Here is a 15,922-nt window from a genome sequence, read left to right on the forward strand (position 1 = left end):
AGTGGAGGAAAGGCAGATGGAAGGTGTGCTGTGCAGATACGGGGTTGGGGGGTGAAGGACAGTGAGTGTGGGGAGAGACAGATGGGTGAAGGGAGGGAGGGAAGAAAAAGTGTGGAAAAGGACAAGCACTCCGGGGGAAGGGAGTCATTGGAGACAGAGGAGGAGAGGGGAGGGAGAGAAAGGGAGATATTGATGATGAGAGGAAAATAGGAAAATAAAATAAATTACTGTTCTCTCTCTCTCTCAAGTGTATTATTACATAAACTAAACTTGTTCGTGAAGATTAAAAAGGTTAATATCATCGGATTTATTTTATTTAGTATGCAGCAGTATGACATTGAGAGGAGACGGAGCAAAAGAGGAGGACAGATTGAGAGAGGGATGAATGTTATGTACTGTAGATTGCAAGTGGAAGAGGATGGAAGAAAGGGTTGGTTGGAGAAAGAGAATGACGGAGCGGAAATGGAAAGAGGGATATAAAAAGAGAGACTTTTACAGGGCCTTAATGTCATGTTGACTTTCATGCAGAGAAAGAGAGTGGGTGTGCATTATGTTTATGAACTCCATAAAAAATTCCAATGAAGGGCCCAGTGTGTGCACACACACATGCCCACAAACGAAGAGCTCATGGCAGCGAGTCATAACGACCTTCCATCAGCCAGCGCCCAGTCATAGTAATGATGTCATCTACTCTCTCTCTCTCTCTCTCTCTCTCTCTCTCTCTCTCTCTCTCTCTCTCTCTCTCTTTCTCTCTCTCTCTCTTTCTCTCTCTCTCTCTCTCACACACACACACACACACACTTAGAAATCAATGTGTTACACAGATTCAGTCTTTCCTTGTACTCACCAGACCTTCAACACAACCACGCATTATCCTTTAATAAACAGAGGATTAACATCGTGAGAGTATCTTCACTGAAAGGTTTTTTTAATTCAAGTCATTCACAGTCAATGTGGGTTCAAATAGGGAATAGTTTTGATGTATACACATGCATAAAAATGATGCCTGATCACACATTTAATTATTTTCTTTTCAAGGCAGACAGTTTGATTTGTCACAGCAGGAAAAGCACAGGTCTTACTAATAACATTAATAATGTCACAGTGTGACAGCGAACCAACAGTCACAGTAACGGGGACCCTGACACTAAAGCAGCGAATTAGAATTGAGCCAACATTGATTTTATGATTTACTCCTGTGCTTTTCCCACTGGGACATGTCAAAAGTCCTTTTGCTTTACACGCTCGCACTTAAGATTCTTGTCTGCGTGGAAGGTACCATTTAGATATATTATTAAGCTCTTGTTAGATAATGATGAAATATAGAAATATGCAAGCGTGCGTTGTGGTATGAAGCGTGATCATCAATGTACGTGTGTGTGAATTTGTGCAGAGTCCTCCGAAACAGCGTGGTTATAAATAGAGGTGGCTCAGAGTGGGCCAAAAAGAACCCACACTCTTGAAGGAATATGACGGCCATTAATGTGCCTCTGTGTGGTAGATTTCAAGGGGAGTTTCAGTGAGTGACCAACAGACTATTTGTGTAATGTATACCGGCTTGTTCTCACATCTGTCCATCTTGTTACCTGATTTAAGAGAGTGTAGTAGACCGGTTTCTCTCCCCATGGTTGGTACAATATTTGTTTGCACTATTTATGCACTAACACACAGGCACACAGGTTATATAAAATGTGCTCCAGAGTTATTGTAAAAACAGCTGGGTCTGCTACCAGATAATGAAACGCCCTTGCCTCCTTAGGTTTTTGCACTTGTGCTGTAACTCAGAGCATGCTGCATCGACATACTAGTGGAAAGACAGAGTATGCACAGTCGCTAAGGCTCTGTCAGTTAACCAATCGAGCGTGGAATTGAGCTGCATGTAAGACATCCTTTGAGTGCTCATTTGTCAAGTGTATTCAGTGTGCAATAGGCCAAACGTGAGTAAAGTGACTTGGGGCCGGGGGGTCAGAGTATTGTATGAGGAGTGACGGAGAGTGGAAAGTGGCAAGGTCAAAGAAAGAGGATCAAGTTATGTATAGCCTACAGCCACAGTAGGAGACAGAGTGACAAGAGTTTGTAAAGCAAGGATTAAAAGGCAGCGGGGGAGACGAGAGTGTTAGGCGGTTTGTACAGAGAAAGAAGGAGACAAACTGAAAGAACTAAAGAGAAACCGAGTTAACAAGGCGTGCAATAATATTATTTCCCCAGACCAAGCAGCCCCGTTAACAACCACGGCTGATAATAGGTCCGACTTTATCAGCCGTGCAGATTGGTGATAAGGCCATGTACAGCGCACATTTTCCAGTTGCTGCCTCATCTTCTAAGCAGCGAGAGGAAACACAGTTATGTTAGGTTGTGAATTTTCTCCAAGGGCAAATGTGCAGAGAAAAAAACCAGCCTTGACACAGTGAGCTGTGTGGAGAGGGCAGGTTTATTATTGTATTGCTTTTATTTCTAAATGTGAGAATAAGATGGCCTGAGCTCATGCTTGTGGTCATTGATAAGAGCAGTTTTAGTTATTATATTAATGATAGAGTAATCAGGTTAGGTTATTTTTCTAAATACACATGTAAAATATAATAGTGGTTTTGCACACGTCTTTAATACACTTTTCATCATATATATTTTTTTCTCTGCCTTCCTACATCTGTCTGTCTGAGCTTCTAGTGTATCATTACTTTGGTTCAGAGGAGGGTAGCACAGAGCTTGGTACCCAACAGGGTGTACTAGTGTGTGTGTGTGTGTGTGTGTGTGTGTGTGTGTGTGTGTGTGTGTGTGTGCGTGTGTGCGTGTGTGCGTGTGTGCGTGTGTCCCACCAGTGTTGGTAGCAGCGTCTCAGGAGTGCTGCATTAGCCTTTGAAGATCTCAGAATGAAAGAGAGAGAGAGAGACACTCAGACAAGTTCCTTTTTCTTTTATCATACTCAGCCTCGACTTCGTTTCTTCTTTTGTGTTTTCGTCTTTTTTTTATTCATTCTCTCTGTTATCACCCCACCCTCATCTGCCACTGCATGTTTTTCGTCTTTCATTTCTGCCTCTTTTTTTTTAATCTATCTTGGGTTCACAGATATTTTGTTTTCATTCTGCAGTGGTGCAGCGTGTTTGAGTCTGGGTTGGTTTACTTTTGACATCCTCACTTCCTGCACAGACAGAAAACGAATAGGGCTACCATCCACTTTATTAAATAATCATTGATAAAATGTGACCCGCCCCGTAACCAACAACCCTAATTTACCTTTCAGCTGACACATTTATGTAAAGAGAGAAGAAAAAGAGAGTGACTCTTCTTAAGGGGACACATGACTCTTGCATTAACCTGTGATGTTCCCTTATGAGGTGGCTAGTCTATGAGGCTGCACTGCTGCCCCCTTTACAAATTGGGCCACAATCAGCAAGAGAGGTAATATCATTACCCTGCAACATTTTTCATTTGCAAAATGTGATCACAGTGGAAATAAGACCCCCTTTCCTTGGCAGTGAAATTTTTTATTCATTGATCTATACAGTGACTACGTGAGGTAAATTACCACTTCAGATGTATCTATCAATATCTCAGCCTTGGTACGCTATTACACTTTACATTTCAGCCACGTAAACCTAACCATCACATCACTGTTATCATCATCAAAGCACCTTTCTTGTTTCCCTATGCTTCAAAGACATAAGTAAGGCAGGGAACAGCATTTCTGCTGTAATCTGTTTGGAAAGAAACTGAAATGAGTGTGTGATTACAGTATTAATAGAGCTGCAGAATGAGAAGGCCTCCAGCTGTGCTGAATGCCTCCTCAATCTTCTGTCCATCCATCCATCCAATAATGTATTTTTCCTTCTGACTAATTGAAGAAGTTATGTTCGAATAGAGGTTTGCCATCAAATTACAATATTCTTTATTCACATTGCAGCCATTTTGGAAACAAAAATGAGGCTAGAGGGTACGATAAACCGGAAGTTCCCCAACTGTGACGCTTTAATAAATGAAAATAATAAATGTTATTAAATTACCAGAATGGAAATATTTACCTCATACACACTCTCCCTCCCTATAGATTTTTTAAATTTAACATTGAAATAGCAATCATCTTTAGGGTGGTTAAATTTCCATGGAGAGGGGGTAGGTGTGTATTTTTCTAACTCTCAGTGTTGGACAGATTTAGTCAACGCACAGCCACTTACGTTATGTTTTAACTAGATAAAAAAGTATATTGTATATTTGATCTGCAACTGTGTATTAAAACTCAATCTCTGCCGTCAAATTTCACCATAGTGAGGGAGCGGTCCCTTGGTGTGTAGTGTTTCTGTCATGGCTGACAATAGCTATCAGAGAATGCACAGGCTATTTAGCAATATCCCTGAAGCGGCGTGCTGAAGTAACACCAAAGTCCTCTTTGTCTTAGACCGAGACAAGGCCGAGTACACATGTGGTTGAATTTGGTCAAGTGCTCGCAGGCAGGGTTGACACCGTAAACAAAGACAGGGGAAGAAAAACGATAATGGCTAAAGCTTACTCCTTATGAGCTATCACTTCATCCTCGCCATGTACAGTCTCTGCTGAACAAAATGGATGCATCATAAATGGATTATGGACTGCAGCATCATGATCTTCACAGAAAAGTGGTAAAAACAGTGTTTTTTTCCGATGCTGCGTCCTCCTTCTTAAGACAGACCTGAGAAAATGTGATGGCCACCTTCAGAGGATATTTTGGGACCACAGAGTAACTTTATGTCCACGGAGAATCAGACCCTGAGAGGTACATTTGGGAACACAACACACTGAGGCTGCCAATCCAATGGCCCTATGTAACATCCGTCCTCCTCAGTCTCGTTTTGGTTTACGACGGTTAAGCTCCTGTTTAGTCATTGTAAGGTCCTGTAAGCCTTTCAGACTTCTCATTGTGTTTGAAGTCCGCTGAAGAGCCTGATAAGTTTCAGCTGCTCAGGCGACATCAGAGCAGAACAAACCATGATTGTTTTTTTTTGTGTGTGTGTGTGACGTGATGTTAGTATTGTGTCTCCTCCTTTGCTTCTCAATGAGTTGTCATCTGAGAAGTGTGTCAGTGTGCATGTGTGAGGTTGGTAAACTGATAGGGCACGTGTGAGAGGTTGAATAGACTATCTCCTTACAAGTTGCCGTACTACTGAGAAAGAGAAAAAGATGCACTAAAAAAACTTGAAAACTTAGTTTACAAAGCACTCAAAAATGCCTCAGACATAATCTGCATATACTAACTAGGAAGGTGTTTGATAGGGGGAAAAAAATACAGCTGTGAAATTCTGGAGCAAATTGTCCCAAAGTGATCCAGATTTTAACGATAAAAAGTTTCTTTATGCAACTACAGAACCTAGAGAATGACCCGCTCCAATAAACACCAGTCCTTCTTACCACCCACAGCCCCAAAACTCAATCTTTAAATAATAACTCATCATTAATAAACTGTTTTCTGATTTGAGCATGTCTGAGCCCTGCTTGGTGAAAATCAGACAGATATATGCACAATTTGCATTACATAATGTACAGTATTTTCCTGTTTACCTATGTTCATTGTATATATATCAGTACCTATGCATTACGTAGTTTATATATGCACATTTTCCATTTGACCTATTACTGTTATTGCTCACTTATTAACCATTATAATGCTTAATGTTTTTACTAGTGTGGTACAGTTGCTGATAATCATCTGTGCATATAGAGCAGATTTGAGAAGGGGGAGAGAGAAAGAGAGAAACTACTGGAAAAATGGGAAAATTAGCTGCCAAAAGCGACTAAAGAAATATGACAAATGAATACTTCCTATTCATTACTTTACACAGCAAACACATTGTGTGGTAATCACTCTACCAATGTACAAGAATAGTCAACTTTGTAGCAGCACTAGAAGCAGTGATCACACAGTTTCTCTGTGTTGGTTTTTGTTCTTTATGTGTGAGACAGGCTGACCTGTCCTTCATGTGATTGTAGGACTCATATCACACACAGACAGAAACACACACACGAACAGCGGCAAGGTCTGGTTGCTGGGCAATGATCTCACGGTCGATCATAACAACCCCTCTCTCCATCAATCAGCTATAGAGTGCTCTGCTCTAGTAATGATGTCATCACGCACACATGCAGACACACATACACACACACACACACACACACACACACACACAAACACACACACACACACATACACACACACACACATACACACACATACCACACTTATCTCATCCTCTTAGTTTTGACCTTGGGTTGCTCATTGGCGTCTGTGTGTGTGTAGAGAAATGAGTGGTGATTGTCATTGCCTTGCAAAATATTGCCAGAGAGGATGCAATCTGCTTATAATATGGGCTTCATAAATCTCACAAACATGTGCATAACTCACACACACACACACGCACACACACACACACACACACACACACACACACACACACACCTTGTAACACAGACTAGATGTTACTCAGACACTTCATTGTAAGTTTTTTAACCCATAATGTATCACTGAAAGGTTGTCTGAGTGTGTTTTCTTTTTTTTAAACAAAATGTTCCACAGTACACTCATGTGGTTACACACAGTGCGGCAGTAGCTCAGTCCATAGGTGACTTGGCTGGGAACCGTAGGGTTGCTGGTTCAAGTCCCTGTGTGGACCATATATGGAGCGTGGACTGGTGGCTGGAGAGGTGCCAGTTCATCTCCTGGGCACTGCCGAGGTGCTGTTGAACAAGGCACCGAACCCCCAACTGCTCGGGGCGCTGGTCACTGGCAGCCCCCTCGCTCTAACATCTCTCCTCAATTGCATGTATAGGTCCTGGTTGTGCATGTGTGTATTTCGGGCCTGTGTGTGTAACATGTACGATAATAAGAGTGAAAATTGAATTTCCCCGTGTGGGATAAAAATAAAGTAATTCTTCTTCTTCAGACACAAAATATAAGCCATGGAGCACACTTCGCGATGTGTCAGTGATACATGCCGCAATGCACATGGTGTGTATGTGTGAGTTTTAAGAGCCTCAAGAGTATTGTAGCATGTAACACTGACAAAACAGATATTTACAGCACATGTTTTGTCTTTGCAGAGACTTTGAAGTGTGTTAAAAACGCTGCACTGTGTGTGCTGTTACACTTGCACTTAGATCATGTTTTGGCCTTGGTATAAAATCATTAAAAAAAATAGAAATGTGCTCTCAGTATCAGCTAAACAATAGCAGTGCCAGACACTGAAAATGTTTTCTAAGACGCAGAACTTTGACACCGCAAAATATCTGAGGAGATGAAGAATGTTCAATTAATTGAATGAAGTGGCACTTAGAATGAAAGGCTGTCTTACAGCCTGAGAGGATTTAAAGAATCTGACCATGAAACTGAACCTCCTTCAATTGCGTACACAAACACAACACACACACACACACACACACACACACACACACACACACACACACACACACACACACACACACACACACACACACACACACACACACACACACACACACACACACACACAGGTTGTAGGGCAGAAAGCCAACACAGTAAGGTGAAGTGAGTGGCAAGAACACTAACTGGCAAATCAGTGGCCAATTAAAAACGCTCAGCACTGTGTGTGCGTGTGTGTGTGTGTGTCTATGTGTGAGAGAGAGAGAGAGAGAGAGAGGGAGAGAGAGAGTGTGAGTGTCCTTGTTTGACTGCCAAGGAAAGGGCTGGCACACAAAGCATGCTTCCTATTCTCTCAGCATGCCCGCTTACGGAGAAGCTTGCACATACACACACACACACACACACACACACACACACACACACACACACACACACACACACACACACACACACACACACACACACACACACACACGCACACACAGCCTTGGATTTGTTTCACCCCATTGTCTTTATTTGGGATAAACAAATGCATGTCCTTATCTCTATGTTTGTTTGTGTGTGCATGCATTTATGGACCTGCGTGTTTGTGTGCTCCACCCACAAGTGAAGTAAAGTATAGCCTCACGGAGTTAAGCTCAGACATGACACTCTTTATTATACGACAGAAGACATTGTCATGAATAGAGAAGGGGTTGGATGTTGATGGTGTGTCTGTGAATGTGTGGAACAAGTGAAAGTAATGTTCAAAGCAACAGCTGCTCCCTTGGTTGATTACTCAACTCATCAGACATTAGGGTCTCGGACAACAAGTAAATATTTTGTCAATTAGTGTTTTTTGTTATAATCTTTGATTGCTACTGAGAGATGGAAAGTCATGGCTACAACCTGATCCCAACCAGCTGGCTAATTGAGCAGTTAGACTTTATTTTTCTGAACTTTGAAAAACTCTGATTTCTAGAAACCTACACAGCCCGTATTCAGAAACGAGCCATCAGGACTACTGCACAGTTGTGATGTCACAACTATACTATATGTAGGTAGAAGGTGCTGCTAAAGTGCAGTTACGGTCATTCCCCGGCTGCAGTGACGGTGCAGAAGAAGCTGATCAATCAGAGCAGACTGGGCTTTTTCAGAAGGCGGTCTTAAAGAGACATGCACTAAAAGAGCATTTCAGACACAAGGTGAATACTAGGTGAATCATTTTTTTTTAACATTAATGCATGTAAACATGTTCTAGTAGAAACCCAACATACAAGTATGAACCTGAAAATAAGCATGATACTGTATGTATCATTTAAGCTTAAAAACAGCCCTGTTTTCAACTGAGTGACTCCACAAATAGTGTATAGTTTATTGGGCTTAATAAATTAGTCAGCAGCACTACACCCCCCCACCCCCTAAAAAAAATGACATGTTATGTCACGTTATATTTCATAAAAGGTAATAATTTCTTTTGAAATTAGCTGGTCAAGTCTTTATTTCCTGCTAGGCAGTGCATATCCCTTATAACATGCTCTTTCTAGTCCATTCACTTGCTGTAGTTGACTATGAATGCTAAGTCGAGCACTCTCAAGTGTCTGCCCCATTGTTCTCCCTCTTTTGTTTTAAATCTAGTTTATTGAGGCTACGATTAGCTCCTGCACCAACAGAAGGAGTCTTGGCGTTCCAACTTGTATTCATATTATTGCATCGTAACCAGACGCCCACTGATTTTATGCTCTTTTAATATAAACACTTTGAATTTAATTAATTTAGTGACTTCTCATTTAACTGAGTGGGTGAGAAGTATGACCTCCATCGGTAAAACATTATGAAGTGTACCAGTGGGCTGTAAATCACTCATCACACAGCTTGTACTAGCAACCTCCCTTGTTACAGGGGGGTTGGATTGCAAATATCCCTGATTGTCACCCGTGTGGGCGTTAGACTGGAGGATTACTGAGCAGAGAATGGCTATAAATGGTTGGAAAGAGTTGGTAAGTGGAAGGAGAAAGAGAGAAAGTATTGTAAACCTGGAAATACTGACCTTTATTTTATGTTTGCCTTTGCTCAGTGATTTGTAGTTGCTTCCTGGCTTGTGATATTTCTTTGTTCTTTCCTTCCTTCCAACAGTGTATCATAAAATTGGATATTAAAAATAGCTCAGGTCAGCCACAGGAATCTTTTTTGTTATGGCACTGATTCTCACAGAGCTGCCACGTACACACTTCCACTAACACAGCAAGAGTGAGTGTGTAATGGTAGATAAAGGACACTGGTTTTTCCCAGACATGTTGTGTAACGGACGTGTACTTGCATTCCTCTCTGCTATGAGCACCTTGAACCTTCAGAGGGCTGATTCCTCACTTGTGGTATGGCAGATATGTTGGAGTCTAGGAAAATGGGGTTGTGGTTGAGGAAGGCATTTCCCTTACATTACAGTGGTCAGTCACTCAGCCTACACACACAAAAAGATTTACTGCATTCTTCTGCCTCAGCCAACCAAACAGCTGTCAGACACTACGTCAGCTCCCAAAGTATTCTGTGTGTGTGTGTGTGTTCCTGTAATTGTCTGTCATATTTGTGATAAATGATGAGCTGTGTACTACAGAGCGTGTAATTGGTCTAAACAAGTTAGAATGAGAACGTGAATACCAACGATGTTCCCTCACGTCTCTTTCTGCAAAGGTCCATTTAGAAAAAAACTAAAATATTTATAATTACACACATTTTACGTGTCAATCATTTTGATTTGAATACCATGTTTCTGTCATCTGTACCCAGTCCTACTGTAACCTTTAACCTTATTTATCCAACATTCAACTCTGTAATTTTCACTGTAACAGAGTAACCAGTGCAACCTTGAGAGGGGGGTTCAATTCTAACATCAGTATTTAAACCCGGTCCTTGTGGTTCCAGAGTCTACAGCCATTTTAAAAAAGACTGCACATTTTTTTTTGACTAAACTTGGTGAAGAGAGAATGGGAAGAATGCAAGCACTTGAACAGATGAAGTGATGGCTGAGTGGATAAAAGTATTCATGCCGTAGTCACGCCAGCATGTAGGCAAGTACAGAGAAACACTCACCCAGAGGGGTGTGTTTAATATCTTCACCTTTCGATCCATTTCAACACACACACACAAGCACACACACACACACACACACACACACACACACACACACACACACACACACACACACACGTATTAGTGACTCCACTGTTGAATGTGACAAGTAGTGTGAAAGCGCCTTGAGTAGTCAGAAGACTAGAAAGGCGCTATATAAGTAAGAGCCCATTTACCACACACACACACACACACACACACACACACGAACACACACACACACACACACACACACACACACACACACACACACACACACACACACACACACACACTCACACACACCTAAAAAAACAAAAAACTGTGAACCCATTCACCCTCTGTGTCCAACATTCAGCTGTACTGACAAACCATCACCTGTTAACTCATTGTAAGTTTATCTTGATCAACATCTCTTTGACCCCTATGTAGACTTGCAGCACAAGCATAAAAAATGTAGGTATGCTTTGATCATTTATGCACTTTTTCTGTAGTATTGAAGCTACTCTTAGCAGCTTAGTTTAGAGGTTGAATGCACTTTTTCAATTGTAAATCTGACGCATCTGCTAAATGTCAATATCAGTATTATGTTGGTAATACTGGTGGCAGTACAGTATGTTTCTCCTCACAGTCTCATTTGCTAGAATTACAAAGAATTGCGTTTGTTAAAATTCATCTCTCTCAAATACAATTCCTTTCTTTTCTTTTAATCCCTATGTGTTATGGTCTCATAACAAAGGCGAGCCATAGCAGGTGATATATTTAAACTTGATCGGGTATCATAGTATTTTCCTTAAAAGTTGGCACAGTTTTGGAATGACCCCCCCTCCCAGTTTTGCTCTTCCCTCCCTCTCACTATCCTCCTCCTCCCTTTTCCGCTGACATTTTTCAGCTTTCCATACTCCCCGCTGTGCCTCGCTGGCGGTGCCAGTGTTGTCCTCCCAGTGAGTTTCTATCTGCCTCTTTCTGCCACCATCTGTTTCTCTCTCTGCCTCTCTTTCTCTCTGCCTTCCTTTCGCCTATCTCTTTCTCTGTATCTGCTTTACCTCATCGTCCATTCTATTCTCTCCATCTGTCTTCCCCGCTGTCACCTCTGGATCTTTTCTTTTTTTAATTTTGCTATTTCTCACTCTTTGTTGCTATCTCTTATATCTGTCTCGTCCTCTCTTATCTCCATCCCTCTTTCTCCCTCGCCGTTTTAACACCATATGATGGACTCCTTTGCCAGTTGGTGTCTGCTAATCCATGGCCTCAGTACACATCTATTTTCTGCCTAACATTCACACATTACGAACATCTATAGTGCACACAAACCATGCTGCTTTCTGTGTGCCTTTGGCTTAATGTGTGTGTGTGCTTACATGCTTAACTTAAGCCCGACACTATACTATACCCAGCCGTGAAAGCTTATTGATTTTCCCATGTCTCCCATACCAGAAATTCCTCTGTTTCTTTCTCTTGCTATGCATATGTCTCACTGTCCCATTACCATATCTCATTTCCACCGTAGCTCTCTGTAGAATAGAGTCATAATGCACAACATAAGAAGTGTGCATGGGGTGATATATCATTACTAATGTAAGTGACATACAAAATCAACCACACGCTGTAATTCCCCTCTCTGTCTTCCAATGAAACACTTTCCCACAGCTAGACAGCGACACAAAAACACTCTTTCCTTGTCTTCAGATGTGTAAGAAGTGGGTCAGTAGGATGTTTGACGTCCCACACACCTTCTCACACGTACACACACACTGCAGCTGACTAACAGTAGGGAACATGTCTCTTGCATCCCTGTAACATCCCCATCATTCCACCACAACCTGCCTAATTAGTCCCACAGAGTGTGTGCACGCTGTCGACGATCAGCCAGTCTGTCTCTTTTGCCGGTGTGTGGGCGGCGACTTAAATCCGCTTGTTGCACATTTGATCTTTAAAGATGCACTGAAGTTTTTTTAATTTATTTTTCCACTGTCAATATGACAGGCTGTGTTTATAATGATGACCTGTATTTGCATTGAAGTTTAAAGTTTAAAACGATAGAACATTATGCAGACAGTAGGAAATGAATGCTACAGAATGAAAAAGATGTACGGTGAACAAGAGTAACGGACATTAAAAAAGAATAGGCAGAAATGTTTAAAAGCTTGTAAAAATATATATACACGGTATATTATTATATATATAGAATTATAATATGTATAAACACATATATGTATATACATATTATAATTCTGTGGGCTTTAAAAGGCAGGTGGAAATGCTATGTTCCAACCTATGTTATCCCAAGGTTTATTATTTTTATTCCCCATACTTCTTCTGTACGTTCTTCAGTCGCCTCTTGTTGCTGTATACTTTCAGCTACAAAAAACATTTAACTATCAAAATGTTCAGCTTTTTCAGCTCTTTAATGCTGATTTTCAACCCTTTTTATGCTTTTCATACTTTTTCATATGTTCAGCTTTTCAAATATTTTTTTCTAATGCAAACCAATGGAGTTCAGCTTTAAATCATTTAAAACATGCTTCTCTTTGAACCTCATCTAGTTGGACAAAACTCTACCTAAATACTTCATTCCAACTTTAAATGGTTCCCAAGACTTTGACCTATACGGCTCAATCTTTTCCCTTTCATATCTTTTACAGTTTTCCTATAATCACAGTTTATTTTTTATGTTTTTTTAGACCTGAGCAGAGTTTATGAGTGTGTATTGCGATTCAGAGTGTATGGAATCCCTATGCTGTTGCCTCACTCTGGCTTCAGCTGTTTCACAAAACTTTCTGAATAAATCCTCCTCCTCTAGCTTATTTTTTTTTAATTCTGGTGATCAAAACACCAGGAGATGCCTTCTTGCTCTCATCCACGTCAAAGATAAATATGGTCAGCACGCAGGGTCAAAGACAGAAAACTTTAGCAGTAATTTTTCACTTTTTCCACACAACAAACACGTCCATGTTGACTAAACCTTCATAATGCTCAATATGAAGACATATAGTCAAGTCATAGTTTTTCTGTGAGAACGAGTTGTTTCAAAGCGTGTGTCTCTACATTTCAGTGCAGAGGCTGCTTTAGTTAGACCTACATATAAGTGCAGGGCCTTCTGATACTACCCTGTATGGGGCCATAGCAACTCCTGGGCAGTGCCGAGGTGTCTTTGAGCATTCAGCTTTTTTATATTTTTGTACATATTCAGCTTTTTAAATATTCTTTTCAAATGTTAAGCTTTTTTATTACTGTTGCTCATATGTTATAATATCATCAGGGCAGTCCTCACAAAAGTAGGCTGGGAACCGTAAGGTCGCTGGTTCGAGTCCATGTATGGACCAACAATGGAGTGTTGTGACTGGTGGCTGGAGAAAACGCCAGTTCACCTCCGAGGCACTGCCGATGTGCCATTGAGCATTCAGCTTTTTCATACTTTTGCAGATATTTACCTTTTTTAATATTCTCTTCAAATATGGACTCGTGTTTTTTTAAATTAAAAGATGTTGTTGGAGAGGTGTAATCTCCATTAAATTAACTTTTCTGACCTGTCTACATAAGTTGCTGTCTACCTGTCACCGTGGAAACCAGGGCTGCGACAGGTGACTGTTATTGATGGAAACAGTGACCGGATCACTTACTTACTGAGAAAATGGAAGACAGGATGAATCTAATTTGACATTTCCAATAGATTTCTGATGGCCCTTTGTATTTTCGCTTGGACTTATATTGTTTGAGGCAGATGTAAACAATAAAGTCATCATCTTCAGTAAAACCTCCTGTCGTTCACAGTAAAATAAGTTTTCGATACAACTTTTCGATTAAAGGGCCAAGAGAGTATTGTTGATGATGTATAAGTGCCACAAATGCTACCACGCCCTGCGTCTGGACAGATTTCTTGTCTATTAAGGGGGGTGTCCAATCCTGCTCCTGCATGTTTTAGGTTTCTCCCTGCTGTAACCTGCTGTAGAAAAGGGTTAAAAAAAAAAAGGTTAAAAACTTTAAATGCTCCGCTTCAGCTGCTTGATAATGAGCTGAGCATTAGACTCAGGTGTGTTGGAGCAGAGAGAAACCTAAAATATGCACGACAGTAGCTCTCCAGGAGCAGGATTGGACACCTCTAGTCTATCATTTACTACTACAGCCTTTTTACTACTACTACTGCTACTACTAGCCATGTTCTGCTTTTACTACTTTTGACCTTAGCAGTGGGATGTGTATCAAAACGGGTAAAAGTCAAGCCCACTATATATACTTTATTGTCTGTGTGCATGTATGGTGATCTTTTTTCCGGAATTATGTGGTAATGTCTGCTCTCTCTTGCTCTTCACATCAATAAAATTCACTTGCTCAGAAGCACTGCCATTATCAACATCGATAACCATCACTGTAGGGCTTTTGTTGTTCTTCACTGTGGGATCTGTACAAATGTGTGCATATGGAAAGTCAGAGGCCGATGTAAAAGACAAATGTGTTGCATGTTGCCTGTTTGCAGTCGCAACTCAGTTTGAAGCGAGCTGTGATGACCTTATATTGTCGTTTATGCTCATGGATCAAAGCTGAGTTACATGTGCTGGCTTTGTTAAATAAACCCTTGAATGCATGTGTGTTCCCTGTCGATGCGTACAGCACAGTGCGTCCTCTCATGTTATAAATCAGTAATATTCCTACTTTAGTGTCAACTTTTGTTGTTGTTGTTTCATCCACCAGGGAGTGCTGAGTCCCTAAGTCCCTGAACACACTGCGCTCCGGGATAGTCTGGAACCCTCTCCATGGGCTGTACCACCTGCTGACAAACCAGGGGGGTCTGGAGGAGTTGTTTTGAATGAGGTGAGGTTGTCCCTGCCTATTAAGATGTGCCTACATCATGTTTTCATTAAATTAATTCACTTTTTATTGCTATGTAAGCTGATTTTATGAATCGACAGAGACCTGTAGTATATTTCAGCTGTGCTTCATAAGCTTATAAGTTCACTGCTCACTGCTGAATCCATATACAATTTCTATCTATGGCTGAATCATTACTGACAATCTGGCACTGTGTTGCTATTACAACCTAAAAGCTGCTAGTCTGACTGTCGTGTTTAATTTGATGTTATTCGGTCTGACATCAAGGACTTTTTTAGCCCAGTGTTTTCCTCCTAGCCACGAGCCTTGCTCTGCTGATAAGCCTGTCACCCTGGTCACAGCCCAGATGAATGTTAAGTAAAGTGCATTTGATTTTAATGTGAGTGAAGTGGCAGTTACTCAAATGCACAGCTTGCAGTGAATTAAACAAAGTTAATTTGGGGAGCCGGGTGGAGGAGATGGGGGGACTGTAGTTTATTGCTTGTTTGTATTCGTTATTTCGATGTGTGTTTGGGTATCTCGTTTTGATGCATGCTCAATGATGTATTTCTTCATAAACAAATCAGCCATTCTTTAAACACAAGCAACCTGCTTTGATTTCTCTCTGAATTTCTGTTTCCTCTTACTCGCAGCACAAATGCA

At 41.0% G+C, this 15,922-nt stretch overlaps 1 protein-coding gene across 1 annotated transcript in view; it reads left to right on the forward strand.

Annotated features, from left to right (window-relative positions):
• Nucleotides 1-15,922, forward strand: part of atxn1a (ataxin 1a) — a 92,394-nt gene that overhangs the window by 48,191 nt on the left and 28,281 nt on the right. The window contains exon 3 of the mRNA XM_083925808.1: nucleotides 15,143-15,262. The gene's annotated coding sequence lies outside the window, so the exon portion shown is untranslated. The remainder of the gene's footprint in view (nucleotides 1-15,142; nucleotides 15,263-15,922) is intronic.

Source organism: Echiichthys vipera (genome assembly GCF_963691815.1).
Source record: "Echiichthys vipera genome assembly, chromosome: 13".
NCBI lineage: Eukaryota > Metazoa > Chordata > Actinopteri > Perciformes > Trachinidae > Echiichthys > Echiichthys vipera.